We start from the raw sequence: 27,876 nt of genomic DNA on the forward strand, positions 1-27,876 counted from the left end.
TCTGTGTTTATATCTGGTTAAAAATATAACAGTAATTTAATGGTTTAAGACCATAGTTTCCAAAGGGGATTAATTATTTACCAAATATTTATTGCCCTGCATTCAAGATTTCACAGGAAACACAAAACAATCGGTCCAGGTGCTACTCTCCAAGGGCTGACCATCTGGATAAGAGAATTGTGTTTAAAGCACAATTAGTTCTAATGAAAGTTAAATGTGGGAAATGCCATAAAGGAAGTTAGAGGCCAAGTGATCTAAAAGCATAGAGGAACAGTGGATTGCTCCTAAATGGGAAAATGCACTCCTTTGCTTACTCATTCAACAAACATTTATTGAGCATCCATTGTAGACAAATACTATGTTTAGTGTTGTGCACACAGTAGCAACCAAAACATACAGACTCAACTTCATAGAGGAGTTGGTATATGAATTTGGCCAATAGCCATGGTAGGACAGTAATAATGAATACAGCAAGGCACTGACAGAGAGACTGTGCAGTGTATTACATCTGCCTACTTACTGAGCCCTCCCAACAACCACACACAGCAGGTACTATTCTTATTCCCATTTTACAATTGTAATTATACAATTATACCCTGGGTAGGATATCTCCCTGGCTCTCATCTTTATCTATAACACCCTAAAATCAGAAATGGGCTTTAATTCCAGAGAAAAGGAATTCCAAGCCCAGGTTTTCCCATGATGTTATAGAAAGCCTCCTAGAGGCTTAGGGATCAAGATGAAAATGCTGAAAGCAAACTCGGGGCAGCCTAAGATTGCTTGTGATATAAGTCAGGACAGACACTCTGCATGGCAAGTTCATGGGAAGCCATCAAAGTGCCATTTATCAGTGCCATTGTACCTAAAGAGCCTTTTGTCATTTTTGTAGTTAAGAGCCACAAAAAGAAGAGGTCCATGTGGAAAGTAGAGGGTTTGTTTTGTTTTGTTTTGTTTTGTTTTGTTTCATTGAGGGTTTTTGTTTGTTTTTGTTTTTTGTTTTCAGCCTGATCAACTCAGGGTTCTATTTTAAAGGCAATTTCCTCTCAGTGTGCCATGCCTCTCTGTGACATTACACACATACACACACACACACACACACACACACACACACACACACCTTCCTCTGATTATTCCTGGGACAGATGAATTGTTGGATTCTGTAAAACATCTTACTAAATTGTTGAGTTTTGGAAGAAAAAAACCATAGCTCTCCAATGATGACCAGACATCATGCTAATAACAGACTATAAAATGAAGGACGCAATTAAAAGGAGCTGGCAACCACAAGGCTATAACTTGGACCATTGTTTGGGGGAAAGAAAGCCTATAAGAGAGTTCCAGATGAGCCAGCTGCTAACCGAGCTGAAAAGCTGGTTTGTGTTCCCCACAGATACAGGGCTGATAGTCCCCCAAACCTCCTAGGATGTCATGTTTCATAGTAATCCCCGAAGAGAGGGCAAATATTAAAAAATCTAGTTGTGCCAGATCCAGGAAGGCCACTAGTTTTGGAAATAAGGTTACAAAGAGCCACAGATGAACTTATTACACCTAAAATAAATGACATCGACAAAGCTGGGTATTGCTGAGATCCACCAACACCCCCATTGGAATGTACTCTTCCTGCTCTTTCTACTTTCAAGACTCACAAGACAATAGCAAAACAGAGGTATATGGCCCCCAAATCTGCATACAAATGTTTATGGTATCGTTATTTAAAATAAACAAAAAAGGGGAAGGGGCAGCTCACTGTCTGATGAATGAAACAGATCCTTTCCTCTAGTAAAATATTAGTCTACTATTCTGATGATGTCTTCATACATGGTGCAACATGAATGAACCTGTCAAATAACAAACAGTAAGGGAAATAACTCAGATACACACACACACACACACACACACACACACACACACACAATTACACATTGTGACCTCAAAATAGATAAATAGAATATATCAGTGGTTACTGTGCCAGAGCCTTTGGGAAAAGGAAGAAATAAGGAATGACTGCCAATGAACATAAGAGTTCTTTTGGGAGGGGGATAATGAAAATTTTCTAAGTCGATTACAGATGGCTGCATACCTCTGTGAATATATTAAAAGCTGCTGAACTGCATACTTTAAGTGGGTGATCTATGTCTCAATAGAGCTGTCATATTTCAGTGGTTAGGAGGTAAACTCTTAATTCAATAAATGATTCACACTCAGTAAACAAATGGAAGATAAGTAAAAGGAAATTATATACATATATATACATATATATTCATATATTCATGAGAAATAATTAGGCATATTCAAAAGAAAAAGGATTCTATAAAAGAGACCTGACCCCTTCAAAATTGCCAGCAATATAAAGGGTAATGTCAATGTCATGAAAGGACTCTGTATTATTCCTGTGACTTTATTGGAAGTTTGAAATGATAGCACAATTAAACATTAGCAAATTTAGCTAAGCATAATGGCTCATGCCTGTCATACTAGCACTGAAGAGGCTAAGGCAGAATGAGCATAATGAATTCAAGGACAGTCTAAGCTACATAAGTCCTCTGGGTACTCAATGGTACCTAAATCCCCATCCTCATAGCCTTGAATCCTTCAGTCAAGTTAAGTAAATTAAGGAAGAGGGAATGAGAAGACTAGAGTGGTGTAGGCCAAGCTGCAGGGATGGGAAGGGAGAGAGGAACTGGCACGGAAGTTCCCTCAGACAACAACGGTAAGTTCTCTGATGGCACCTGAAGAACATTCTCACAAGAAACACTCAAAAGAGCACCTCAGGCAGGAAATGGGAGAGGCCACTCTATAATTACTAGGGTAGTAGTAACTCACCAGAAGCCTAACCTCTGGATCAGTGTCAACAATCCAGCCAGGGCCATAGTGCAAAGAGGACAACCTTTTCCTAACCTATTTGAAGCTTGTTCCCCAGTACAGGGTGGCCATGGTATTCCAATGGCTCTGATTTCTTTTCCAGCAAGCCTTTGCTTATTTCTCTCCTCTGTATCAGGATACATGTTTAATGGGCAATTTAAAAAAAAAGTGTATGTTCATGTGACTTAAGCAAAAAGAAAGACAAAGGTAGAGGAAGAAAAACAGAAATACAGAGAAAGGTGGGGAGGGAGATTGTAAGACTGGCTTCCGTAAATTTCCCCTTATCCAACCTTTCTGAAAGTCTTGCTAGAGTTTGACTCTTGGCAAAGATCTCCACATTCCTGGGAGTTTCCCACAGAAATACTTGATGTTACTGTTGACCCAATCAAAGGGACTTAAACATTAAAGCACACTACAGGTTTACAATGGTTTGATATGCAAGTTGTACACACACACACACACACACACACACACACCAGTACATACAAGCAGACATATTTTTAGCAGATTTCATTGTCTTTTCCATAAGAACTTTCTCTCTAAGGGAATGAGGATCAACTTATAACTTTGGGATTTGCCTGCTACACTTGAAATGCTCTATAGCATTCTACAAATGTGTGCAATTGGGAATAGTATCTCTTGCCCTGTGTCTACAATGGTCACCTCTATATACCCAGTGCCTAGTTTAGGGCCTGATGTGTTGTAGGCATTAAATAAATAATTGGTAAACTCAATTAAAGTTAGAATTAAAGAGTAGATAAGAAGTTTTGGTTATAATGAATTAGGGAGTTAAAGCATTTTTCTGCAAAACACACCACACACACACATTCAAAGGGTAGCAGGGAGATTAAAAAAGGACCTAAATCCAGGAAGTCCCCAGATGGCATTAACTATTTTCTAATTTAGCATCCTTTAACTGTGGCTTGTCTATCACTGGGGTACCCTAACACTTTCTAGCATTGTGTGGACATATAGGTCACTTTAAGAGATTAAATTTCTAGATCTACTGCTTCCATGTTCAGAGGAGGAAGATGAGCTGCTGGCTTCAGGGTCTGCTTCTTTGTAACCCCACCTCCATCCACAAAACTCCCTTCCACTTTGGTAAACAAAGGAGTATCAGTCATTCAACTATCCTTACTCTTACCAATGTGGTTTTTTCTAGTGAGAAAAACTTTCTTGGATCCCCAAAAAAGGGATCATTTGAGACAGCATCAGTTCCAAGTGTCTCAATGGTAACACAAAGAACATTTCAATATGAAATATTCAAGTCTATTGTATTCTATTTCATTCTGGTAACAAATTCATAGCACAGCTTTGTGCCTTAACTGTGGATTTGCTCAGCCAGCTATTTACCACTTTTAGACTAAGAATGCAGAAAGGAGATTGGCCGGGTGTAGACATAAACACATTCACTTGAATCAACATAGAAAGCTGGCTCCTCGAACTGACTAAAAACAAATCCATTTTGTTTGATGACTTGACAATAAGAAATGTCTCCTTCACTTAGGTCACCTGCCTCTCCTTAGTAATTGTTTCATAAATTTAAAGGGTTTAATGGAGATAGACTCAAAGTACATATATACAATATATATTAGTGCTCCTTGGGCTGTAATGTACATATAAATCACCTGAGAGCTTATTAAAATACTGACTCTGATTGATTTAGTATGAAATGAGAGGGATCTAAGATTCTCCAATTTTAACAAGCTCCCAGAGTGATGCTGGTGCTGCTGCTGGTCCTTATATCATACTTAGACTAAGGACAATACACAGTATGCTGGAAAATATATGCATGTAATGAGTTAAACTTGTGGCTTAAAAATTTAGATATCAAGGGGCTGAACAGATGGATCAGCAGTTAAGAGCACTTGCTCTGCCACAGGACTGGGGTTCAATTTCTAGCACTCACAAACATGGTGGCTCACAACCATACAACTTCAGGCCCAGATAATCTGTCCTCTTCTAGCCTCTGTGAGCACCAGACATGCACATGGTACACATACAAACGAGCAGTCAAAACACTGCCACACATAAAATAAAATAAAATATTTTAAAATCTTTACAATGCAGACTCTAAATGAAAATTATATAATCAAGTATTTAGATTAAAAATATTTTATGAATATTCCAAGAAAAAAGAATGGTAGAGCTGATTGAATTTCTTATTGACAGTCTGAAGCCAAGAGGTTTTTCAGCCCATGTCTGCTGTCCATGTAAGAAAGAAAGAAATATATTTTCACTTTGAATCTGAATTCCAGAATAAATGACTTATTTTCTAGCCATTTATATAGCTTGTACTTTTGGTGGTAGACTTAACAGCCCCAACCTTATAGCTGCAGCCACTGAATGCACACAGCCCAGATGGCTGGCAGGGGTGGGTAATCAACCCTGAAAACAGTCAGTAAAGTACTTGAATTTTTGATTCAAAAGTTAAATGAACTCATAAACGCAATCATAATAACAATTTGCATGGGTTTCCACATGTTAATGTGCACATTTTTGGAAGGGGGCTGTCCCATGGACCGATATTTCTGCAGGTGCTATAAAATATGGGTCTATGTATCTTGGCAAGACTCTAAACACCATCAGAAATTTGCTCACCTCTATAATCAGTCCCACTCCCTATTAGCATGCCTTCCCTTTCAGGTACCTCATGAAAGTGAATTTAGCCCCTTCTACGTTCCACAAAGTCTACACTCAACCCTCAGAACAAACTAACACTATCCATCTTTTACAGGAATTTAAAGAGAAAATGTTGTTTAGACATGTATCACCAAATCATTGGAACTAGCAACAACAAAAAAAATCCATTCAGACTAGTTTCTGCTTCAGATAGATGAAAAAATATACAAAGCTGTGTTAGTGGGATAGTTAAGCAGAACACGCCATGCAATCTGGGATTCAGAAAATAAAACAGTTGCATCTCAGAGCTGGAGTTCCTTTAAGACCAAGAGGTAATTTCTTTCTGATCAAGAGATAAGTCACTAAGTCAATAATGCTGGATCCTCAGCCCATTACTATGATGGCTGCTTGTAAAACATGTACACTCAGGCAGCCTTCCTTGGAGAATAACCCTGATGTATACTGATTGTTGCCTTTTAAGTGTGTTGGCACCTCCAGATGAAAGGATCTAATTAATTATGCTTGCCATAGTTGCTTAGTTGCTTGCTTAGTTGGAGATACCCCACTCATCTATGTTGGAGGTACAAGCCCAGAGAAAGGGAGAATTACTAAGAGCCCAGAATCTAGTGAGGAAATTGAGAGATGAGTTGGTCACTGTAACTGATGTGCTTAGACACTTTGAAGGGTCCCAAGTTTTTGAAATGCATGGTATTTCCTTGCAGCTAAGCACTCATCAAATTGCAGAAATGTCAGAGCTAGAAGGAAACTTAGCAATTACCTAATGATCTAAATTACTTTTATTATAGCGAAGAGGAAACTGAGTGCTGGAGAGGTAAAATGACCTGTCATATATCTGAGCAGCAATGAGAGAAGTATCATCACCCTGCTGCCAGTCTACTTCATGATGCTTTCGCTTGGGTTGAGTTCAGTAGATGAGATAACAAAAAGCAGTCTGCCTATGTACTATACTATTGCACAGGCTCACCTTGCACAAAATGCAAAAGGGTTTTCTTTCCTTTAAGCTGAACAGCTTCCCTCGGTGAGTATAGAGGTGTTAGGAGAGAATTTTCTGTGCAGACCAGTAGATGTTTAACAGCTGGATCAGCCCAATTGTAGCATTTGCCCATTTCCATGGTATAAATACTGTCATGGTAGATGTCTAACTTACTAACTGATATCACTGAACTTGTGTTGAGATGAGATAATACACAGACAGTTCTTGTGAGCTGATTCTTAACTTTGAAATACCGTGAAAATTTCTGAGAAGTTCAAATCTCTTGGATTGGAGGATGAAATAGCTCCTCCTCCCACACACACTCGTAAAACCTTCCAAGTTTGTAAGGAAACTTCTGGCTCCACACATCTTCACACACTGAATTATAAAATGTTCTCAGTTACTATGTCCATGAGATCCAAAGAGAACCAAGGTTAGAAGCAATCATTTGGTCTAATGTCCATCTTTTACCTAGAGCTCTGAACAGAGTCCTTCCTAATTGATCACAAACAGGAATATTGAGAGGCAGAATATTTGCCTTCTATTAGTGCCAGAGACAAACCATACATTTCTTTTCCAGCAGCAATGTACTCCATTTGGGAGCTGAAAAGAGCTCCCAAAGTGGGAGCTGCAGCTCACTAGGAAAGGTTCTTGGTCTTTCTTTTTTACTAAACATTGATTGGGTAACGGAGGGAAAACTTGGCATATAAACAAAGGTGGCTGATGACAACTGAGGGTCTGGAGCAATTCTTCTCCATCGTTCTGACAGCTAACAAATGGAGCTAGCTCTTGGGGAGCATGTTTAAAGAACAGCTGGAATATGTAACCGACATTTCTCTGTGATTTTGACAGGTTGAGCTCCATTCTGGTTGAGCTCCACTCACCGGACATCGGTCAGAATGAACTCTGCCATTCCTTGGAAGGTTGCCAAGAGGCCTTTGGAGAAAAGGGAATCCAGAGAACTGTGTTTCAGAAACTGAGAGCAATGGATGCCAGACAGATCACAAGCAGACCCAGTTTAAAGAGGAAAACCTACAAATACTCATCTCTTGGCTTTCTTTCTGGTTTCCTGACCCTCTGATAAGCTCCACGGAAATGGTACAAACAGTGATTTCCAGAAGATCACTTGGAGAAAGATCCTACTACATCTCCTGTTTGGATTTAGCTTTACCTCTACCGCACATATACACTTGACAAATTCAACAGATACATGTTTCTGTAAGTTCAGATGAGATACTTTGCTTTATATAAGGATTCTCTTTAAGATTTATGAAAAAAAATTTGTGTGACTTAATTTACCAAAATATGGTTTGGTACATGGATTTCAGGAGTCCATCTATTCTCTAGGGCAAGATTTTGAAAATCAACCACCAGAGAAAGTTCTCAAAACAGATGGAATCATAGATCATCTTGTTAAATGAAAAAAGCCAGACTGGGAAAACAACTGTACCTTGTTTTCCTTCATACGTGGACTCTAGCCTTAACTGTACATATATATGTCACATGAAAGCATAAGGAAGACTATCTAAGGGAGGGAAGGAAACCATCAAAAGGGGAAAAGGAGGGATGGGAAAGAAGAGTGGGGGTCAAAAATGAACAAAATAATATAACGATACATAATGTACTGAAATGTCATATTAAAACTATTTTTCATACTAAATTTTAATTAAAAATTTAGATAAGTGCTCACTTCAGCAGCACATATACTAAAATTAGAATGATACAGAGATTAGCATGACCCCAGAACAAGGATGCTATGCAGATTCATAAAGCGTTCCATAATTTTAAAAAATTAGACAAGAGAATTAAAAAGAATTTCAAAAATCATAAGCTGACCAACAAACTATTGAGCATACTTGATAGCATTGGTTTTTTGTTTGTTTGTTTTTGTTTTTGTTTTTGTTTTTGTTTTCATTGAGGGTCAAGGTGGTTATTACGAACAACACCCCTTTAAAGGATTCTAAGAAAATTAAAAGATTAAAAATGCTAGTGGGTCAAGAGTAGTAGACATGCCTCCCAAGCCAGCCCTGCATCCAGCCCCTTTCTCTAGACTCCATCTTAGTCACACTGCTAGGACCACAAAGGATGAACTGAATGACTAGGGAGGAAGACAGTGTGTTGAAAAAGACATAGACGGCTCTATTGCTAACATGCTTCCCTTGCAAGTGAGAGGGCAGGAGTTCAAATCCCAGAACCCACATTTTAAAAAGCCAGGTATAATGATGTGTTCTTACAGCCCTACCATTGAAAAGGCAGAGACCGGAGGATTTCTGAGGCTCACTGGCAAGCCAGTCCAGCCTAGTGGTAAGTTCCAGGTAAATGAAAAAATCTTATCTTGAAAAGAGAGGTGGACAGGCCTGAGGAATGATACTCTTGGTATCTCTTTCAATTGGGTCTGCTTATGACCTGTCTGGAAACACACACACACACACACACACACACACACACACACACACACACAGAGAGAGAGAGAGAGAGAGAGAGAGAGAGGTATGTACATACATGTGCACAATTAGCACCATTGTAATGTAAGAAATGCTTCTCTTTGGGGACTTCCAATTCAAAACCACCTGACTTGATTGCTCCTAACCCCACTTACTTCTCCCAAAGTAGCTGAAGCTCACCTTAGACAATCACCCAAACTTGGTGATTAAAACATTTGTGAACCAAAGACTTTCAGAAGTCATGCCAACTGGGAAGCTAAAGTACTGCCAAGGCATAAAATGAGGAGGTGCGCTCTTTGTTTTCTGCTGGCTGAGACATTGTCCTGCTCACATTGCTCCATGACACACACACACATTAAAGTGAAGAGCAGCACACTGCTGACAAGAACAAGAGGAGAATCAAAGCACCTCCAGCAGGCACTCACTGCCTGTCCTTAATACTATTTAGCATGTCCACAGCCTTTTCATCTTCAAAGCACTTGAGGAACATTAGCTAATTAATCCTCCCAACAGCACGGCAAGGTGAGGATGGATTATCTCCATTTTACAGATGGAGAAATGGACTGTTTTGAACACAAGCATTAAACCCAGTGACAGACAGAATTACCAGAAACTGGGATGGGATCCTTCTCCCTGTCTTTGATGCCCACACAAACCTGCCAAGGTATCTCATCCCCAACTTGGGAGCTGCCAAGAGCTCCTAACCAGGAGGTAGCCAGGCAGACAGAGGGCCAGAGGCAAGACAGACAAGGCTCTCATGCTAACGCTGCCAAGTCTTTAATTAACTCATGAGTTCACTGGACTACCTGGCTAGGGGAGGATCTTTTGGGAGCTTAGGTGGAGAAGGAAGAGTTCTTGTGAGCAGTCTTCTGATTATGGTTTCCCTCCTTCACCTCTCCACTCTGGTCAGAATTTTAAACCAGTACTGAAGATAGTGCATGTCATGATAGAAATCTACCTTAAAGCCTTCCTGAGACCAAGGCAAATTCTAAACAAATCAATGAAGAGCCATGAGCACTGTGCTTTCATTATTGAAGGTTCTGACAATTTGGGGGGTGGGATGGGACTGGGTTTTGGGGGCTTGGCTCCCCCCCCATATTTTGGAGGCAGAATCTTCTCTGATAAAACCCCAGCTGCAAATGGCAGTTGGAACCCTGATGGAAAAAGCTCATAATTAAATGTAGCATATGGACTTTGTGTGTCTGTAGGCAGAATTCCAAACCCTGGTGGTCTCAGTTCTTGAATTTTCAAGCAATTGAAAAACCACTATAAGGTCTTCAAAGCTGGTACATTCTATTTTAATTCTATTGTTAAGCCTGGGACTCACCATGCTACCAAGGCTATCCCTTACACTTTCAGTCTCAAGGGACCTTGCTCTGTCTCAGTCTTCCAAGCAACCAAGACCAAAGGCAAACAAAGGTCAATGTCTCTAGCTAGAATTGTTAAGGCTGATGCATCTGTCTCGTCAGGAGCTACCAGCAAACCTTACCCATTTCTACCTAAAGTCTGTGTGTTCCATGAAGCCAAGTAGAGAAGAAAGCCATATGTAAGTTTGGATCGAGTTTTCCTCACCACTTCAAATATCTTGTAGATTCTGCCTATGAAGAGTGCACAGGAAGTTGCCCCCAAAGGTTTATAGACTTTAACATAGGAAATAGTAGTGGCTTTAGAACAGTGATTCTCAGCTAGAGATGATTTGGCCCTTCAGAGAACACCTAGCAACACCTAAAGGCATTTTTGTCACAGTTGAGGAGAAGGGTTGTGAGTGGGCTATTGGTACTCAGCAAGTAGAGCCCAGGATGCTGCTAAATTTCCTACAGTGCAGACAACAGCCCCCACGATGGGAAAGGAATGGTTCAGCTCTGGGTGTCAGTAGTGCCAAGAGTGAAAACCCCTGGCTTAGAATAAAACCTTTGAGAGGAGGCACGTGCTGAATATGGTTGTTAATGTCAATAGGTTTTGAATGAAAACTTTAAATTGACAGACTGAATCATTAACTGAGTCTATCACTGGAACCAATTCCTGTTGCTAACACAAAACAAAGTAGACAAACATAACGAAGAACTGGGGTAGGCTATTCAATTTTCATAGAACTTAAGCAAGATCCTGATAATTTTGTCAGACAAGACTCTGAATAAGTGCATACAGCTCATAGATATTTATTTGTTGCAACTGTCTTATACATATTTTATCCCCAGTTTTGCTAAGAACATAAAGGTTTTAAAATGTTAACTTGATTTGTTAGCAAGAGAATCTATTAAATATGGGCGACAGAAACAAACTATTAGATATAAATGAAAAGAAATAGAACATTTTAGTTCATTTTCATTCTGGTTTAAGATTCAGTTAATTTTCATTATGTTTTAAGATAATCCATCAGGAAAGTAGTCAAACTCAGTCACTGGATAAAACACAGCACTGCAATTCTAAAAAGATTAATAACATAGATGTGATTTATGGGATCTGAAAAAGTTAATCTCAGAAACTGACAGTAAAATGGTGGGTTATTGGGCTACAGACAGAAGAGAGAAGTGTGGGAAAAGACTGATCAATGGAAACTAAGTTACAATCATATGCATGAACCACTAAGTTATGGTCAGATAAACCAGTATTGCACGCTATTATGATCACAGATAACAGTGATATGCTAGAAGAAAGGCTTTAGAGAACTTAAACCACAAAGAAATGATAAACATTTGAGTAGGTGGATATATGCATAACATTATACAATGAATATATATATATATATTGAGCATTATATAGTACCTAATTAACATACATAATGAAAATTTTGTATATAAGTTAAAAATGAGAAAAAACATTGGTGAATCTCACAGGTAAGAAATCAACAAAAAATACATATTGTATGACTACATTTATCTGGCATTTCAAATTAGGTGAAGGAAATCCATGCAGCAATCAAAGCAGTAGCTACTGTTGCTGAAGGCACAGGCATGGTATGGATATTGACGACGAAGGAGCATGAGGAACTTTCTGAAACACGGCCAGTGTTCTATATCTGGAGCTGATTGGTAATTAGATAGGTGGATACAAACATGAGCTTATCAAACATTATACTATTTTTTCATATTAATGTATGTCCGTTGTGTCTTATTATTCAACAAGAAAAAAAATATGCACAGGGTAGGAGAGATGGCTCAACAGTTAAAAGCTCTTGCTGTTCTTACAGAGGACGCAGGCTTGGTTCCTAGCACAAACATGGCCATTCACAACTGCCTGTAACTCCAGTTCCAGAAGATCTGATGTCCTCTTCTGGCCTCTACAGGGACCAGGCATGGTACATAGACATACATTCAAGCAAACATTCATTCACATAAAAATAAAAATAAATATAAAAAAATCTTTTTAAAATACAGCAAGTACTGAAATAAAAGCTTAAAAGTATATTCAGCAGGTAGGCTCACATTAACACCAGTCTTTCAAACAGCAAATAGTCACAGTTTACATTCAAATTTCATCACCAACACTTGTCTTCTTTCTCAATTAAAATGCAAATAAAGACTTGATGTTTAATAAACAAAGCAGGAAAAAATGACTCGTTCAGCTAGAAAGAAAGAACACACTAACTTATTTCTATTCAGACAATTAAGTTAAATTTAGACCTGAGAGGTCAGTCTGACTCGGCAATCCAAACTACCCTACACAAACATATGTGGTACACAGACACACACACACACACACACAGACACTCACATGCATACACAGGAGACAGAGACTGAGACAGAGAGACGGAGAGCACCCTTTGATGTGGCTGTCTAAAGCAGCTCCTAACAGAACTAATGCTATTTAAAAATATAAACAATAGCACTTCATAGCTTAAAAAAAAAAAACCACACCCGACCTTCCTCTCTCAAGAAACAAATCATTTAGTGTCCTACTACTAACAAAAAGATAGCACGTATTTTTAAAAACAGCATATTCTGACATATATGCCCCAACTGAATTCTTACACTCCAGTAGCTCCTTAACTTTATGTTAAAACCTGCCTCTACATTTCTTACTTCCGTTTTTAAAGCATATCATTATAAATCATTATAAGTTAGAAGAATACAGGAAGAGGATATTCTGTTGCCAAAGGAAAAATTGGCATTGTCATTAAGGGTGAGTATTTAAATACGGAAATACACATTCATTATGATTACACCACTGGGAGGGTGAGAACGTATTTCTATCAGGAAGTCTATAATATTTTTAAAAGATTCTATTTAGTCTGTTTCCCTACTTAGAGATGGCACTTCAAGAAGACAGAAACTATTTTCACAGCTTTATAATACCGAGATGAGTGCAAGACTATCATATGCCTTCACCATCTGTCTGGTGAATAGTAGGTGGTTTGGGTAGATGAATGGATGAATACAGAAAAGAATGCCTAAGTAATGGATTGATGGATAGATAATGAATGGATGAATGAACTGATCGGCGGATAGAGGAGTAGATAGGGTTTACAGATAATGAATGGATGTGTGAACACATGCATGAATGGATGGACAGATGGATTGGTGAATGAGCGAATAGGCGAATGAGTGCATATGTGGATGGATATGGGTAAGTGGGTAGATGAATGGATAGGTAGATTAAATAGGTGAATAGGTGGGCGGATGGACAGAGGTCTAATTATAAGGATTAGTAGGGAGATATAGGTGGATGGATAAATGAATGATCATTGTACTAGCACATGAATTGTTTGGGGAAAGTAATTTTTTCTTAATTGTTTCCATTAAATAGTTAGTATTTAATAATACTGATACTAACTTTAAAAACAAAGATATAATCCAGGCTGGTGGCAGACACACTTAATGAATTTGCTCCCAACATCTACAAATATGTGGGAAGAGTTATAAAATTAATTACTTCAAGAATATTTATGAGCAGAACAATAGAATTGGGTGGCAGCAGAATCTTGAGGTGCATGGTTCATGGACAGAAGTAATAGTTTCTCGCCTTCTTAGAACATCTAACCTATTATTTTTTTAAAAATTCTGAATCTAGATATATTATCCCCTTCTTAAAGCAGCAAAGTCGAAACATTATGTAAATGTAAGCACACCACAGAAAATACCACCCACACTTTCCCCACCATTAGCAACAACAGTTACTTTCTTTTTCATGTTTTCTACATGTGCATCTGCATACATTTTCATTTTTGCTTTAAGCCAAATGACAGTTGCCCAAAACATTGCATTTTAATATTCTGAGAAACACACCACATCATGGAAGTTTATACCCAAGATTAGAAGGTACACTTGAAAAGAAAAGTTGCAATAAAAAGAAATTAATGACAAACATGGTAATGGTTGAGAATCCAACTTAAAAGTATCCCTGGTTCTGATGGCAAACCACTGAAGATTTTAAAGGAAAGATCTCTACATTAATAGAATCTTTTAGATTTCCTGACTCCACACTAAAATTTGTTTGCAAAAGTCTATGGCATCGCTTGCTGGTTTGAGACACATTTAATCAAAGGAAATGATATATACTAAGTCATAAAAATGCTATAATAAAACTGCAATGCAAATAGTTACAGCAGAATAGTCCCATTTGATTTTGGTCTCATGTATATATATATATATACACACACACACACATACATACAAGAATTGGGAGATGTCTCTGTTCTGAGAGCCTTGGTTGTGGAAAAGAGTTCTTAGCCTTCTGTCTCACAAGAGTATCAATTTGCTCTTCCATTTCCCTCTTGTTCCTTCTCCACCTCATCTTTTTCCTCTCCCCTTCCCTATTATTATTCTTAGCTTTCCTTATTTAATCTTTATACAAAGAGATATATGTCTGTTTCTATTTCCCCTCTTGCCTTCTCTTCGAGGTCAGATGGGCTGAAGGAACATCATCATGAAAGCATGCCTTGAGGAAAAACACCAGAGAGAAGCCTGGCTAGGCTGTCATGGAAAGTTAGTAGATTCCCAATGCCATGTAGAGATTGGTGTCAGTCTGAACCTGGAAGAAGTTGACGAAATGGACAGTCTCCTTATTCCTTGATTAGAGGCAGCAAAGTGAAGAGAGAGAAGCCACACCATCCCGATAGACTGGATTTGAGGGTTTGAAGGCCTCATTGGAGAAACCATTGTTCTGAAGTCTCTTCCAAGAACAAGAAAGACACTGCCCAGACATGAGGTGCTTAAGTCATGTATAGAGGACTAACTAACCATTTTCAGTTGTTTAATGAAGAATAAGAATGAAAAAAAAACGACTCTAGTATTCAGAGAATGCATCAAAATGATGCTCTCTGGTAATACTGAGGCATTCCCACATATGTTTAAAATTCATCTCACAGTTTATGTTTTCTTTTTGCACTGATTTCTAATGGTTTATTTCTGCTAGAAGGAGTCTTTGTCAGGCAAGGACAGGATACAATGTTCCAAATATTGTGCTTAGGAGACCATGTGAGCAGCTCTATAGCAAAAAAGGAAAGGAAAGCCTTTGCCTTTGTAGGATTTTGTACTTTTCAAACTGATTTTACAAATATGCTTTCCAGGGACAAATATTACTATGACCTACGTGATTTAAAAAGAGACCTTTGCAAATGGCTACAAATAGAAGCTATTGTTGACAAAATGGAAAATTGCAAAATTAATCAAAGGCGTGAGATTGACACACAAAACCTATGGTTTATTTTTCCTCATCCCAATGTAAATCACTACAATGGTTTTGCAGACTATTTTTCAGCCCTATTACAGGATATGCAAATAGCTTGACCATGCTGTAGCTTCAACAAATATGCCCAATTATAACTGCTCTGATAAACAGAATGTCAAAAAAGAACAATGATTCGAACCTAATTAGTTTATTCACTGAAGTTGATAAAATGCACCATGAAGATAAGAAGGTAGTACATTTAGTGCTAAAAATCTGAATATTCGTATTGCAGCTTAATTGCATTTGAGGCAGCTCAAAGAGTCTCACCATAAATATTTGTGGTTGACGTGAAACCAAATGTTTCCAATGCAATTGCCTAATCTTACCACATTTGTTCCTGCTGTTGTGCCCATATCTCTTGACATTGTGAATGCAATTCCAAAGTGTAGGAAAATATTTTAAACTAAAATTAAGTAGTGAAAAGTGTTCACTACTTAAAAGTTTTATGCTCTTGCACAGGTAATAGATGACTCCAAGGAAACCATGTCTTTCAGATACAATAGGACTGATGCACTAATGAATTCACAGAGGCTGTAACAGCAGACAGAGCCTGGACAGGTTCAAGCCAGATGGGATCCCAGCAATGTGAGAGAGAAGTGCACATGGGCTCCTTCCTTCTCCTAACCAAGAAGCTATCTGAAATTGATACCATCTGGCAAAGGAAAAAATCAGCTTTCTTCAATGGAGCCTCACTGGGCATATTAACCACACTTCAAGGCAGGCCTCATGCCCAGGAATAGTTGACCAACACAAAAGGACCCAATATTTTTGTAGAATTTTGTGTCATATTGTTTTATTTGGGCCTATTGTTTTTTCTTATTGGTCTTTGGCTTGTTTGTTTTAATTTCTGATTTTGTGTGGGATGTGTTTCTTGGTTTTTGTTTGTCTTTTAAAGAGAGAGGAAAAAAAGAACACAGTGCAGTGTGGGTAGCAAGGTGGGGAGGATCTGAGAGAAATTAGGGGAGAGGAAAACATGGTCAAAATACATTGGATGGAAAAAAAAAAAAGGCCGGGCGTGATGCACACCTTTAATCCCAGCACTCGGGAGGCAGAGGCAGGCAGATTTCTGAGTTCGAGGCCAGCCTGGTCTACAAAGTGAGTTCCAGGACAGCCAGGGCTCTACAGAGAAACCCTGTCTCAAAAAACCAAAAAACAAAAACAAAACAAAACATTGGATGAAAACACTTTTTCTTTTGAGACAGAGTTTTACTATGGAGCTCTGGTTGTCCTGGAACTCACTATTGTACATCAGGCTGGTCTTGATCTTACAGAGATCCAACTGCCTCTATGTCTCAAGTATTAGGATGAAAGGCTTGTGCTACCACACCCAGCAAAAGCATTTTTGTCCGTAAGCACTTTTGAAAAGTTTTATGCTCTTATAAATTGCCTACTGTCTATCTCTACAATTGTACAGTTGAATAGTTGTAACATGAATTACATGTCCCTTGAAAGCTAAAATATTTACAATCTGACCCTCTATAGAAAACATTTGCTGACTCTTCATATGTCATAGCTCATATTTAAAATGCTGCATGTTCTTGATACTTGGAGTTCCTGTCTGTGTGTGTATGAGTATTCTATGTTCCTAAACTCAGGTAGACTCTATTATGATTTGGACATGAAATGTCCCCAAAAGTGATCACATATTGAAGGCTTCATCCCTAGTTGATGTCACTATTAAGAGGTGGCTGGATCATGGAACCTCTAACTTCATCAGTGACTGCATAGCTAAATGGGTCACTAGGAAGTGGGGACTAGTTGAAGTCACTGGGGGCATTCTATTGAAGAGTCTCTCTCTGTCTCTCTCTGTCACTCTCTGTCGCTCTGCCTCTATTTGTCTCTGTCTGTCTCTCTCTCACACACATACACACACACACACATACACACACTGAAATTCTGTTTTTGATAGACCCAGACATTGAGAAAATAATTATTGACTGTCCAATAAATGTCAGTCACTGTTGTGTCCTGAGAGTCTGAAACAGACTAACACATGGCATATTCCTTCATAGGTTTGCAGTGGACTTTGGCAGACACATAATAAGTACATACAATAAGTACTAAGAAGAGGATTATCTGTAAACTGTGAAACATTTTGGTAGCAAAATAGTTAAGATAGTTTGAGAAGGTTTCACTGGAGAAGTTACAATGGATTTGGCCTCTGTGTAGGAGATGTTTGCAGATAATAATAGTAGAAAAGAATTTGGAAGCTGCAAGAACAACAATCATGTGAAATAAATAACAAGTTCAGAGATGTGTTTGTGCCTGAGCTTAGTATAGGGGAGTAGGGTAACAAAACAAACAAACAAACAAAAAACAACATCAACAAAAAAAGATGAGCTATGGAAAGCAGGCTACCTACAAACTTGTGCCTTGCTAAGGGGAGACAGACAGACAGACAGACAGACTGACAGACTGACAGAGTGAGTGAGTTCATTTGCTTATTGGAATAGGATTTAACTATATAGCTCAGGTGGACCTTGGATTCATTGTATAGCCCAGCCTGACACCCAGTCTAGGAGTTTGGGTTTTATATTTTAAACATGGTGGTTGGGTATTTCTTAAATACAGAAAACAACATACTCAGATTTCTGGTTTAAGACTGTAATGTGAGGGGAGAGGTGATAAGTGACCAGGACATAGGCAGACTAGAAGCAACAACTTCCCAGTTTACCAGAATATGTCTGTACACCCACGCAAGAGACCTCCTGGCACCCTGAGAGACATTCATAAATGGCCATTCATAAATGGAAGACATCCCAGTGCCTGAGTGAACTAAAGGAGTTCAAGGAATCTATTGGTTAGAAAATACAGAAAGTTGTTACATGTCAATTTTACTTCCTAAGAGGTAAAAATCCTTTGTTTTGTTACTTATGTGCCTGAAACCCTCTTGTGCCAAGAGCAAGCTCATGCAAACAGCAACAAAAGGCAGAAATGCTACACTTATCAGCTTTTCCACTTGTGGAGAGAGGAAAGAACGAAGACTCTGTTTCAAAGTCTAGAAAAACTGATTATTACAATATCCTGATCATAACCCAAACATCTCCAGCTTGTGGAATATTTGTTCCTTACTCTCTCTTCAGAAATGCCTCTCCATTAATAGAATTCTTGCAAAAGTGAAATAATCCCAGCTACTGTTTTTCCCATAAAAGGGACCACTGTTTTTCTGCTACTTTGACTAGTGTGCTTCTGTAGGTGGTCATTTCAACAATAAAGGAAGTTCAAGGGTTCAAACAGATTTCCACTGTTACAGCCCAAAAATTTGAGGTTTTTTTTTCAAGGAAGTCCCCCCTGCTGAGCAATTATGCTTGAATTCGAGGCTGGCTCTTAGCAAAGCTGTGAGGAGAGTAAGGCAGAGGAGAGAGAGGGGTAAGGAATCCAGGCAGGGAAGAGGATAGGAGACTAAAGAAATCAAGACACTCAGTCAGAAGCAAATGACTATAACTGGCTGGCTGATAGCATGGAGATTAGGAAGCAAAGGGAAAAATGGAGTCTGGGGGTTGATTCATTCCTCAATTTTATTTTTAGCTAGGATGGCCCTGTTGAATCGATGTACTCAGAAAGAAAATACCTATAAGGATATTACGTGGACTATAGCATGCCTCTGGCAACATATTCAGAAGGTTCTTGAAAAAGCCAAGCAGACTCACAGTCCTTTGACAGGGAATATTTACTTGTCATTGGGGGCAGTGTTGTGGCCAACATGTTATTTGGTCATTTCCAGAAAGGTCACCAACCCTATATGATGTCTCATGAGCTCCCCAGGGCATAGCAAAGTAGAGTAGATCCAATCTCATGATGCCCCACCTCACAGCCTTGCCAAGGGCAATGGGGCACTGCTGCTTCATCATTTTGCCTCCTGTCTTTTTGTTTCCTCTTCCTGGAGCTGCAAGGAAGGATGGCTCCAAAGACCAATGGTGGGGAATCTTGTCATAAGGCCCCTAATCTATCTTCCATTTCTGTGTCTGTGTCTGTGTCTGTGTCCGTGTGTGTGTGTGTGTGTGTGTGTGTGTGTGTGTGTGTGTGTGTGTGTATGTGTGTGTGTGTGTGTGTGTGCATGCGTGCTTGTGTGTGTATACTGAAGAGAATGGTTCTGTCTGATTGCATTACTTATCCCTAAAAGAAATTTGTCATTCTCATCACTTCCAAGCAGATGCATAAAAACATCATAAAGTCAGAGTTCTCTGGAACTGTGAAAGCCCCCGCCACCCAGTGAGTAGCTTGTTTCCCCGGAGACCTGCTTAGATGCCTTTTTGTCTTTTTTCTTTTTTGCTAATGTCAATAAGGAAACTGCTAGTAATCTCACCAAGAAAACAGCTTCCAGCTAAGAAGAAGCATTATGAAAAACACATCACCTAGTGATTGCACTGAGAGGGAAAAATACTCTGAAATAAAAAACCTTGAAAGCAAATTGCATAGGAAGGTTAATAGTGGTTGAGGATTGAAATGTCAAACTCCCATCCTCAAAGGTAGAAGCTAAAGGGCTTCATGAATAAAGTGTCCCTGGAGCTATGGAGAGGCTTGGTGTCATCCCTGCTCAGGTGGGGCATGCCTTTGCACCATGCTGCCTCATCCCCAGAAAGTCAATCATTTCACAAAGACGTGGGGGAGAAGAGAGATGGTTGTGTGTTATCCAACTGCACAGAAGGCACTAAGAAAAAAAAAAAACTCTCAACAGTGCCTAAGCCATTCATCCTCATCAATGAACTGCAGGGAATCAGCATCTTGGGTCAAGGTCTACCATCACTTGCTCTGCCTTTCTGTACCCATAGTTAGAATATGGGGTGTATAAAAAATGAGTACATTGCTTTAAAAAAATTAAAGACAGTTATTTTATATATGTCAGTACACTGTCTTCAGACACATCAGAAGAGGGCATCAGATCCTATTACAGATGGTTATGAGCCACCATGCAATGGCTTGGGATTGAACTCAGGACCCTTGGAAGAACAGTCAGTGCTCTTAGCTGCTGAGCCATCTCTCCAGTCCATTAAAAAATTTTTTTTTCAAGAAAATCCTTGCTCAAGTTTTCTCCTGCTAAGTTGTGTCAAATTATGCTATTTATTAAAAGTTCACCAAGATGAGCTCTTTCCTACAGTGAAGTGGTTTTTCTACTTCTATGTGGTTTTAAAGGGTTTCAGAGAGAGACCTAAGAAGGATCAGTAATAACATTTTGTTGACAAGTTTGGTAAGCCTTCTTTTATCTTGGAAAGCTAAGATGCTCTTGAAGTAGTGGTTCTTAGCCTTCCTAATGCTTTTGCTATTGTTATGAATCGTAATGTAAATATCTGGTATGCAGGATATCTGATATATGATCTACAAAGAGGACCTGACACACAGGTTGAGAGCCACTGGCTTAAGGAGAGGGAAAGGTAGAATACCTCTTCTTGTAAATAGATGAATTCAAGAAAAGGGAAGGCAGGTGTAATCCCAGAACTGGGGAGACTGAGGCAGGGGATCATGAGCTTGAAGCAAGCCTTTGGCTATGTGATGAAATCTTGTCTCAAAACAAGATCCCACAAATAGTAATAAGAGTATCATTTTCTAGAAATGATATGTCAACCATTTTCCTCATTTTTCCATTTGACTTTCTAGACTCATATGGCCTGCTATGATTTAGATACTTGACTATTAAAGTTTTTAATTCAAAGTCTGATCTACTATTTTCTTTGAAAATATGATAAGTTGACATCTACTAATTTTAAGACTCCAAAGGCACAGCTGCAGCTTAAGTGATAGCAAGATGGTGTCCCAAATATTAATCAGAGTTCAGCTATAAAAATCCAGGGCTCTTGTCTTTCTCTTATAAGCAAGTGCCCCAATATAAGTGCTCCAATATAATTACTTTAGCATATATCCAATGTGTAAAAGTAAAATTTGTCCTATGCTTATCAGCTTTTGTTGGTCCAACTTTTGAAACTGTCTATCATTTGACCTTTCTTTCCAGTGTAAAAGGATTAATCAGGTGAGCTCCCCTCACGACAAACAGGTGAACAGATAGTACATGCCAGATCTATCACTCCATAAACCCACTTTTCAAAGCATGAGTCTCTCCCATTTCTGGGGAAACACTGACCATTTTTCTTCTGGGAAAAAAAGAAAAGAATAGAATTGAAAAAGATTAATCAATCTAACAAAGCCTGTGATTTCATTTCAATTAATGCTTAGTTTAAAACTATCTAATGACATCAGGAGAGAATGATTCATGACAAAAGCAACTGGCACAGCCCACATTAAAAAGGGTCCATGTGATGAGCATCATCATGATGAAAGAGTATTAATTAAGCGACCCAGATGCTGCTGCTGCTGCTGCTGCAATGAATTTGAGAGGAGAAAAGAAAATAATGACAACACTGCAGAGACTTTAGTTGGATAGGGTAGTTACAAACTGAAACAATTAAAATATTTATTTCAGAAATAGAGCATACTTATTGCTGTAGGACAAAATTACATATGCAAGACTTTTTTCCAGAATGATTTGAAAATGACATATAAACACTCACTTTTTACACTTGAGCATAAGCATACAAGCATATGTGTTCATCTGTGCATGTCCATGCATAGATGTTCAAGTAGCTGTCATATGGAAATTTGTTTCTAATTAGGCTGTAGGTTGACAAACTTCATCTCATAAGACTAACTAGCTCATTACCTATTTGTATAAATATTTTTTTTACTTTTTTATTAGATATTTTCTTTATTTACATTTCAAATGCTATCCCCTTTCCTGGTTTCCCCTCCAAAAACCCCCTATCCCCTCTCCCTCCCCCTGCTCCCCAACCCACCCACTCCTGCTTCCTGGTCCTGGCTTTCCCCTATCCTGGGGCATAGAACCTTCACAGGACCAAGGGCCTCTATTCCCATTGATAACCGACTAGGTCATCCAGAGACTGCCCCACCTGAGGATCCATCCCATATACAACTACCAAACCCAGACACTATTGTGGATGCCAAGAAGTGCTTGCTGACAGGAGCTTGATTTAGCTGTCTCCTGAGAGGCTCTACCAGTACCTGACAAATACAGAGGTAGTATAAATAAATCTTTATTAGGACATAGCAAAGTAACCCAGCTACACATTGTCAATTGGCTGCTTTCCCAATCAATGACAGGTTTGAATAAAAGTGCAAGAGAACATATGACTTGCAAAGCCTAAAAAAGTTTTTTATCTGGGTCTATACAGAACAAAAATGGTGCCATTTTCTGATTAAGGTAATGGACATCATATAACTAACACATACGTTAGCATAAACGTACTGTGGGGTTTGACTCAACAAGTTCTAAACTTTCCCCAAACCATTGGAAAGGACTGTTAAATATTATAAACACGACGAACTTTGCAGACTTAGTATAATTGCTACCTTTGTTTTAGACCATAGTTTCTCTGGAAACATTTTTGAACTTTGATCTTGATATAACGTATTATTTTAATATATGCATATCAAAACAAGTAATTTCCGTATTAAAATGCCACTGAAATAGAGCCACAGAAATGTTACCCACATTTGAAGAATTTCATATGTACACAATATTTGTCTTACTAGTTCAATATGAACAGGTACACTTGACACTATCATTATGTTTCCCATGACCGGGATTTCAATCTTTGTCACTGCAAACTACAGGAAAATGAGTAACAGTGAGCAGTAGGTGACCATCTAACCAAATTCTTCTAGTCCAGAAGTATGAAGCTATCTATGGTTCCAATACCACTGTAGGGAATGTGTTTTCTATGTATAGCTACCATTTACCCCTTACAAAGTACCTTCTTCTACCTCCAAAACAATGACTTGTTTTCATTTCTCACATGGGGAAAGAAAGGTACACGTCAAAGAGCATTTGAGTCAAATGCAAAACACAGGGTAGAATACCAGGGAGAGACAAATGTAGTAGAATATGGTCCTCAGGCTTTCTGGATATTTTTCTTCTTTAAAATTTCAATTTTTATTCTTTTTGTTTTGTTTTGCTTGGTTTGGTTTTTCGAGACAGGGTTTCTCTGTATAGCCCTGGCTGTCCTGGAACTCACTCTGTAAATCAGGCTGGCCTCGAACTCAGAAATCCATGTGCCTCTGCCTCCCGAGTGCTGGGATTAAAGGTGGCATGTGCCACCACGGCTCAGCTAATTTTTATTCTTTACATACATTATATCCCAACTGAAGTTTTCCCTACCTCTAGTCCTCACACACACACACACACACACACACACACACACACACTTGCGTGCACCTGCCCACTCTTCTAGATCCACGCTTCTCACATTTTCCTTTTAAAAAGAAGAAGGAGGAGGAGGAGCAGGCCTCCCAGGGATATCAACCAAACATGGCATAACAAATTGCAATAAGACTAGGCACAAACCCTCATGTCAAGGCTGGATGAGGCGACCCAATAGGAAGAAAAGGGTCCCATGTACAGGTAAGAGTCAGAGACACCCTCCACTCCTGCTGTTAGAGGAGTCCTGCCTCTATGCTTCCTGCTCAGTTGATTCTGTGAGTCTTAAGGTTGTTTCAACTCTCTGTCTCCTACAATCCTTCTTCCAGTGGTCTGTAGGATTCCCCTGGCTCTACCTACTGTTTGGCTGTGGATCTCTGTATTTACTCCCATCAGTTGCTGGATAAAGTCTCTCTGATGAGGATTCTGGTAGGCTCCAGTCTACAAGTATAGCAGAATATCATTAGAAATCATCTCATTGATTTTTTTTTGCCAGTCATATTTGATTCTAACCTGGATTTATTTCAAGAAACATTTCATCCTCCTTCTCTGTATTTCTAAGTTCAACAATTCTGATTTTATTTCTCACACAGAACTTGTTAATTAACCCCTTTGTGAGATGAAAATTGCTTTCTTTAAAAGGAAATCCAAATCTAAGGCCTTTTACTGTTTGAGGCTAAGGACTGAGCATTATCCATATCATTACTGTCATCTTCTGCCAAATCCCATGCCCTGAAGGTGACACAGATGATGATGAAATGCTGTAGGGTGGCAACGATTCTACTATATTGTATGTAGATGAGGGCTGTCACATTCATGATTTGGATCAAGGGTACATGACCTCATTCCTGGCTAGTCAACCTAGAGCAAATGTAATTTATTGGAGCCAGGGGGGCCTCATTATGATCTTGCATCCAATGCATTTCCTCACAAATAAAAATGATAGCCATATAAGAAAGGTACAAAACTACTCTTCATTTTATTGACGAGATTTTTTAATACAGCAGAAAGAAAATATATTGCTGAAGTTTTGCCAACCCAGGAGGGAACTAGTTTGCCATATTTAAATGGTAACAGAAAATGAATACGAGGAAAAGTATTCCCCATGAAATCTCATTTGAAACTTTGCCATTGGGATAACATTTTAGTGGTACTTACCTAAAATCACCATGCCCTGGGGAAAGTTTAACCTATCATCGTGTAAGTTAGCATTCAAAACTGCTCCTTAGTTCTAAAGAAAGTTGCTTGTAAAATGGATATCATCCCACTCACACCACATTGCTTTTTAAGTTTCACACCAAAACAATACTGTGAGCTGGCTCTTTTTATTGTGGGCTCTTTAAGAAAAATTGCAAGATGCAGCCCAAGAAGCAGAAATTGCCTTGAACTAAATGGTAGCATTTCTGCCTTTCAATGCAAAAGAAGAATTAGGAACAAGAAGGGTGTGAAATGATGTGTAAAGTGGGGGCGGGAGCATGTTAGAAACATGTATACATTTGGGTCTCTGGAACATTCCATCACAATTTTTAAACTAACAACCACCTTTTTCAAACCACTGTTAGTAACGGCCTATGTATCAGAAAAGCTGGAGCAGGGATGGATTGGTGTCAAGAGGTGCACACATTCCCTTGCTCACTGATGTTCCAGAATCTGTTTTAAGAAGGGAGGCAAGAGTGGCTGGCAGAAAGGTCACGCTAGTCTCCTTTCTGTGATGTTGCTAAAAGCCTGCTCGGCCTTTATCTGAGCAGATAATGAAGTAGTTATTATCACAAGGTAAGGTTGAGCCCCATCATCAACTCACCACGCTTAATTCAATCTGTGTTTATGTAGCTCAGATGTAATCCCACCAGATTCAGCCATTTGGCCCTAACAGAGATACTGTTGCTAACATCACACTAGTATCACTTTCAGGAAGGATGGGGAGAGAACTTTATCATTACAGGGAGACCACCCTCAGACACAGCCATTTGTAAAAATGTTGAGGCATGTTTAGGGGGGGTTTCATTTCATGGTGGCTCTGAGATAAGCCTTTTGGAAAGCTTTTAATTATTTCTTTGAGGCTATTGTTATTTGTACTGTGTGGACAACTGAAAAGCAAACCCCAGAACGTCCGTTGAAAACGGCTTTGTTCCAAAGTTTGCTCTAAGAGCAGCATGGTTCAAGTAGACAACACAACCTGGATGTTCCAGCTGCTTCGAAAGCAACCTTTGGAAAGTAAGCATTAAGGAAATAAAGCTTACTGGGGCCACAACTTTTGCTCAAGTCCTGTCCATGTTTGCCTAGACCTCATTATCACCTCATTATAATAATAATCAGTGCTGTTGAGCTGGATTGTGTCACCTACCGCTTTGATGCTAGGTGTGGCCATGTGAGTAGCTTTAGCCCATGAAGGATGAGCAGAAAACTGTTATGTGGCTATAGTGATATGTGACAGGTAAAAGCTTTAAGAACCAGCATGCTGCTTACTATACTCTGCTTTACAGCAGTTTCCCATCTATCAAGAGACAAGCAGTGTGTACTTCAGAAGACGTCCAATTGGCAGTGTTTCCAATTACAGCCCTTACACATGCAGTGTGGGCGAGAAAGGAACATTTATAGGAAGAAGCCACTGGACCATGCAAATATTTATTAGCATAGCAAAAGCCATGTTCTCCTTGCTTTCCTAGTCCACCTTTCTTGTATTGCTCCTACCCTTTCTTCAAACCATGAGCTCTGTTCTTGAGTAGACACATGCAAGAGAATGTCCACCTAATCCTGATCACCCTAATAAAACCAAGAATGCAAGGAAAGGACAAGGGCACGGTTTGATCAAGCACAGATTTCTCATGTAATGCTGACACCTTGATGACTTGTCACTCACACTTAGGACTGTGCTTACCTGTCCCGTGTTTGGGAAATGGAACATGTTATGGTAAGCAACAAATACACTGTCCTGGGGACTGAATGTTTCTACTTCCCCAAACTTCAAACTGTTTTTCCCTAACCCCCACTATTGTGGCTATATTTGGAGATGGAGTGCCTAAGAAAGTAATGATGTTTAAATGAGGTCAGGACCAAAGACTCCTGGCCCAACTGGATTACTGAGCTTAAAAGAAGACATATCAGAAATGTCTCCCTGCACACTGACGCTCTTTCTCTCTCCACCGTGCGAGGATCAACGATGAATGCAACCACGTACAAAACAAGCAAAAAACCCTGTCCAGACACCAAACTGCTCAAAACCTCCATACTGGACTTCTTAGCCTCCAGAACAGTGAGAAATAAATTTCTGTTCTTTAAGCCACCCACTCTATGCTATTTCATTACAGCCTAAACTGCCTAGCTAGCTGAGACTGAGTCAGAAGAGCCTAAGATGTGATGAGTTGATGATTACTTGAAAGAAACTACTCTCACAACCAAGACCCTAGGGAAAGGAAAAGACCTAGTAAGGGATCTGGGTAACCTTTGACACCTGGGTAGCTGCTCTGTGAGAGCTCAGCAAATATGCATTGTGTAGCAGGCATAGAACATGAGGTTCGTGACATAAAGTCAATGGATATGAGGGCTCTATCTCCAGCAAACTTAGGACTTAACACACATTGCTTCACTGCCACCACATTTGCTGTGTACCCACCATGCAATTAAGCATATTGCTGAGAGTTGAACCAGGTGCTCCATCTTTATTGATCACCTGAGTCTTCTTCATAGAGATGCGTATGCTACTCAGTCATGAGCAGAATCAGTAACCAGGGGAAGCCTGGAGAGACAAATGTGCCATGGTCTCTTTGCCCATGACAGCACTATTGGATGCAGATTATAGTCGTCTTCTCATCCCCACGTCACTAAGCTGTTCTCTGTCTGGCTAATTTATCCTGGAAGATCTTGGGAGGAGTCTGAAAACTATGGAGCCTTGTAAGCAGGAAGCATGCATTAAATAGAGTCCGATAATTGCAGAATCTGCAGCTCCTCTACATAAATGCCTTTGGCTTGTATAAAAAGTTATATGGTCACATTTGAATGTACATCTCAAAGCATATGGTCATTGGCCCAGGACTAGAATCCATATCCAATTTAGCTATCATGAATAGTGACTGAAGCAG

General features: G+C 39.3%; 1 protein-coding gene and 1 non-coding gene across 3 annotated transcripts in view; one reads left to right on the plus strand and one right to left on the minus strand.

The window, feature by feature from the left end:
- Nhs (NHS actin remodeling regulator) overlaps positions 1-27,876 on the minus strand; it is a 326,152-nt gene that overhangs the window by 272,788 nt on the left and 25,488 nt on the right. The gene's annotated exons all lie outside the window — the stretch shown is intronic.
- Gm23794 lies at positions 8,161-8,264 on the plus strand. The gene has a single exon (XR_003953148.1). It is a non-coding gene; the product is annotated as a U6 spliceosomal RNA (small nuclear RNA).

This window comes from Mus musculus, chromosome X (assembly GCF_000001635.26).
Source record: "Mus musculus strain C57BL/6J chromosome X, GRCm38.p6 C57BL/6J".
Classification (NCBI taxonomy): Eukaryota; Metazoa; Chordata; class Mammalia; order Rodentia; family Muridae; genus Mus; species Mus musculus.